The 5,000-nt window shown below is 56.8% G+C and overlaps 1 non-coding gene across 1 annotated transcript; it reads left to right on the top strand.

Moving 5' to 3' along the window:
- The first annotated feature begins 4,447 nt into the window (after positions 1-4,447).
- Positions 4,448-4,640, top strand: LOC124752902. The gene has a single exon (XR_007012250.1). It is a non-coding gene; the product is annotated as a U2 spliceosomal RNA (small nuclear RNA).
- The last annotated feature ends 360 nt before the right edge of the window (positions 4,641-5,000 follow it).

The raw sequence follows: 5,000 nt of genomic DNA, 5'->3' as shown, positions 1-5,000 counted from the left end.
TCCTCCTCCTCCTCCTCCTCCTCCTCCCCACCCGGTCTCTACAAATATCTCCTGTCCCGTCCCGATCCTTCATTCCTCGAGGCCCGGAATCTCTCCCTCCTCCTCCGCCAACATTTCCCTGGCGCCCCCATCTCTCTCCTTACTCCCAGACGGGATTCCGTTCTCATCTCCTCCCCCAGCCCAACCCTCCATACTGACATCCTCTCCCGCCTCCCCATCACCCGTTTTGGCCCTAACGCCTCCCTCACCCCTGCTCCCTCCCCATCTCCTACCCGCCAACCCCAACCCCCGCGTCGCCCGCCGACCCTCACCGCCGTGATCACTCGGCTTAGTCCGTCGATCACGGAGGAGGAGGTGTTGGCGGAGCTGAAGGCCCATCCCACCCTGGAGGTGCGGGCAGTCCGCCGCATTTTTAACGCGACCGGCCCCACCCGCCTTATGCGGGTGTTCTCTGAGGACGCCCCCTCCATTGACCGTCTCCTGAAGGAGGGTGCCCTCCTCTTCAATCAGCGGTACAAAGTCGACCCCTCCCGTTCCCCCCCTCAATCCCTGCGCTGCCAGAGATGTCTGCGCTACAATGCACACACAACAGCCGAGTGCCGCGAGGCCCCCACATGCCCGCATTGTCGCCAAGCGCACTTCCTCCGGCAGTGCCCCAACCTCCAATCCCCTCCCTCCTGTAATACCTGCAGCCTCCCCCACCCTACCTACTCCCAAAAGTGTAAAGCCCGGCCCCCTCCCACCACCCCTGAACTCACCGTCCCTGTCCGTCCCCTGGACGCCCCCACCCCTCCTGGCAATTCCCTTCGTCCCCCTCCCACTGCTGAGGACATCATCAGGTTCCTCACCGTTGTCCTCCAAAACGTCCATCCCTTTCAGCGCCCCCACACCCTCCAACAGATCTCCCTCGCCGCCCGTTCCATATTCCACCTTAAAATGTACGCCACCTTTTCCAATAACCAGGCCCATTTCACCTTCTCCCGCCTTGACACCCTCGTATAAGTCCTTATCATGGCGCGACAGCATCGTATCCTTTTCAACAATATCCGCTCCCTTCCCGCCAACAAGAACCTCTTCCTGCACACCCTTGCTACCCACCGTGTGGATGCCTTCCTCCTCAACGAAACCTTCCTCCAACCCCACCACTCCATCCACACCTCCCCCTATCTCCTCCACCGCTCCGATAATCCCCTCCCAGTTGCGCGTGGCGGAGTTGCCATTGGCCACCACCGCCAGATCCCCGTTCGGCTCCAGCCTCTCCTTCCCGACCCCACCGAACACCTGATCCTTAGTCTCTTCTTCCCCGGCCTTACCATTACCTGTGCCACCATCTATGTCCGCCCCAACGCCCCTCTTCCTTTCGACTTCCTCTCCCACATCGACCGTACCTTCTCCTCCTATGTGATCGCCGCTGACCTCAACATCCATAGTCGCTCCGCTGCCCAGTTACGGCGGTGGCATCGGTTCCTCTCCTCCCTTCAAGGCGACCTCATCCCCATCCCCCAGCACACTCGTCCCGAATCCAACTCCACTCCCGATGTTATCCTCTCCTCCCCCAACCTCCTTGGTCGCATTACGGTGGATGTCCTGGAGCCTATTGGTAGCGACCATCTCCCTGTCCTCCTCACCGTTTCAGACGGCCGTCGCCCCCGCCCTGACCCTCGTCATGACCCTCCCCCTAAGTACATCCATGACTATTCCCGTGCCGACTGGAATGCCTACCGGGATACCCTCTCCACTCAGGTCGATAGCCACCCTCTCGCCTACCGCCGTCCCGATGATGTCACCCATGCCGCCTCCTTTCTCCAGCAGACCTTGTCTGAGGCCGTGGAGGCCCACGTTCCTACTGTCGCCATCCACCCCCACCGTCCTACCTTACCCCCGCAGGCCGTTCTCCTCCTCCGTGAATCCCGTCGTCTCTACCGTGCCTTCCTCCGCACGCGTGACCCGGACACACTACGACGCCACCGGCAACTCCAGCGACACGTTCGTAATTTGCTCGCGGCTAAGAAACGCCGGGACTGGCGACAGACATGCACCCGTTTGAATGAAACCCTACCAATCAACTCGTCCAAGTTCTGGTCGGCCTTCCGTCGCCTTACCGGAACTAAACCCTCCCCCTACTATCCTCTTCTCCACGATGACCACCCCTTCCCTGACGCCCTTAGTAAGGCCAATCACTTTGCCTCCTACCTCTCCGATGTTTTCTCCATCCCCGATGATCCTCAGTTCGATTACTCCCTCTTCCCGGATATCCGCGATCGAACTGACACCTCTGTCCCTCCCCTCGCTCCTGGTTTCCAGTCCTTGGACAACATTACACACACGGAACTCAATACCCCTATCACTACACAGGATCTCATTGATACACTCCGCACAAAACGCAACACCGCTCCTGGTCACGATCGTGTCACCTACCGTCACCTTCGTGAAGCTCCTGTCTCTTTCCTCTCCACCCTGGCCAGGCTCTACAATGTAGTCCTGTCCACCGGTTACTACCCCGACCTGTGGAAAACCTCCCGTATCCTCATGTTCCTCAAACCTGGCAAACCGCCGTCCGCCGTCTCCTCCTACCGTCCCATCAGCCTTACCTCGGTCTTCAGCAAGGTCCTGGAATCTATCCTCACCTGCCGCATCCACCAGCACCTCCGCCAGCACCGCCTCCTCCCCGTTACCCAGTGTGGCTTTCGGCCATCCTTCTCTTCCGATGATCTTCTCCTTCACCTCACTCATCTCCTTTCCGAACAGCTCAATTCCCGTCGCTCCGCAATCTTCCTCTCTCTTGACCTCGAACGCGCATATGACCGCGTATGGCATTCCGGTCTCCTCTTCAAGCTCCAAACCTTCGCCCTTCCCATTAACTACGTTCGTCTGATCGGTTCCTTTCTCTCCCGCCGTCCTTCCCATGTCACCATCCATAACACCGATTCCTACACCTTTTTCCCCTCCGCCGGTGTGCCCCAAGGCTCCGTCCTCTCCCCCCTTCTGTACTTGTTGTACACGGCGGACATGCCGCCGCCGTCACCCCCTGTCCACCTTCTCCAGTTTGCCGATGACACCGCCTTCCTTGCCCTTGCCCCCACCCTGCAACGCTCCCAACACCTTCTCCAATCCCATCTTGACCGGTTCACCGCTTGGTGCAACCAGTGGTTGCTCAAGGTCAATCCTTCCAAAACCCAGGCGATCATTGTAGGCAAAACCACTCCCTCCTTCCGCCTCCTTGATTTCTATCTCACCGTTTATGGCCGTCCCATCGCTCTCACCCCCACCCTTAAGTACCTTGGCGTCACCCTCGACCGTCGCCTCTCCTGGACTCCCCATCTCCAGACAATCCAAGCCAAGGCACGTTCCCGACTCCGTCTCCTCAAGCTCCTTTCCGGCCGAACGTGGGGTCTGGACCCCTCCACCATCCTCCACACCTATAAGTCCCTCATCCGCCCTATCCTCTGTTACGCCCATCCAGCCTGGATCTCCGCCCCCCCTTCCTTTTATAAATCCCTCCAAATCCTTGAACGCCATGCTCTCCGCCTTGCCTATCGCATCCGTCTCCCTTCCCCCACGCGGATCCTGTATGACCTTATCCCCTTCCCCCACCTCCTCCTCTTCCTCGAAAGGATACGAATCCTATACACCTCCCGTAAACTCGATCCTCCTCACCCGCTCGTCTCCCCGATCCTCTCCCACCCCCGTCCGCTGCCGCGCCTGTACTCCCATGTCCCACCCGGTCTCCATCTCTCCACCCTCCTTACCCTCTCCCAAGGTGGTTTCCGCCAGCTCCCTCTCCCTGATGATGTCCTCGTCCCCTCCATCTACCCCTCCTATCAACTTTGACCCTGCCCCCCTCCCTCCTGGTGTCCTTTCCCTTCGGCACCCTCCCTCCTTTCTCTTCCCTTCCCTTCTCTTTCCTTTTCCCCCGTCCCCTCCCTCCACCCCTCTTCTTCCGGGCTTCCCCTCCCCCTTCCTCTCTCCCCCCTCTTTCCCCTGCCCGTGGCGTCCCTGCTCTCCCCTCTCGCTTTCCCACTCCCCCTCCTCCTCCTCCTCCTCCTCCTCCTCTCTTGGCAGGTCCCCGGACTCGCACACGCATCGTGAACTTTCGCGCGCCGGAGATCGTCGCCCTCGGTTTAGTGTCTGTGCCGTCGTGTCTGTGCCTCAGTGTTTTTCGCCGTCCACGCTCCTTCGTTCACGTGTGTCATCTACCTCGTCAGTGTTTGTGCCCAGTGCCGACGGTTTTTCTTGTTTGTTTCGTCAAGTGTGAACGGCTTCATGTTTTTTAATTATTGTATCTCCTGTTTTTTAAACCGCCATTCTGTTACTTGTCTGTCTCCCTTTCTTTTTTTTATTGTACTGCTTATGGCTGAAGAGCGGAGTACACTGTTCCGCTGCCAGCCCACCTTGTATGGGGTGTCCAAATAACAATAAAGAAAAAAAAAAAAAAAGGTTTTTCCTTATCGCTTCTCGGCCTTTTGGCTAAGATCAAAGTGTAGTATCTGTTCTTATCAGCTTAATATCTGATACGTCCTGCATCGCAGGACCAGAATATTAAACTCATTTTTGGCTCATGACGGAGTGCTAGGGGCTTGCTCCACCTCTGTCGCGGGTTGGCCCGGCATTGCAGTACCGCCGGGATCGGCCCACCTAAAATTAATTAAAACACAGCCTGAAATGGGTTAATATTCTGCAGTGATCAGATATTCCGCTGGTAGCAAAACTTGTTGTGGTTGTCGATTTGCCCAGTAGTTAGCTGCTTACACACCACGATTTCTTGTAATTAATTTAACATTTATCTTATGAATATTTTTTTTTTTTTTTTTTTTTTTTTTTTTTTTTTTTTTTTTTTTTTGCGGGTAGCCGGTCCGCTCTTGCAGCCGCATTACACTAGGCTGGTAATTTATGTGGCCACAGAAGAGTGCCTTCGGATGCCTCGTTGGCGTCACATATGGTCCGGCCACAGATAATTTTAATTACATTTTTTGGAGTTATATCCTTAGCTCCTCGCGAAC

The sequence above is a fragment of the Schistocerca piceifrons genome, unplaced genomic scaffold, assembly GCF_021461385.2.
Source record: "Schistocerca piceifrons isolate TAMUIC-IGC-003096 unplaced genomic scaffold, iqSchPice1.1 HiC_scaffold_490, whole genome shotgun sequence".
NCBI lineage: Eukaryota > Metazoa > Arthropoda > Insecta > Orthoptera > Acrididae > Schistocerca > Schistocerca piceifrons.
The sequence above is the reverse complement of the archived record's forward strand: the minus strand, read 5'-3'. Positions and strand labels throughout refer to the sequence as shown.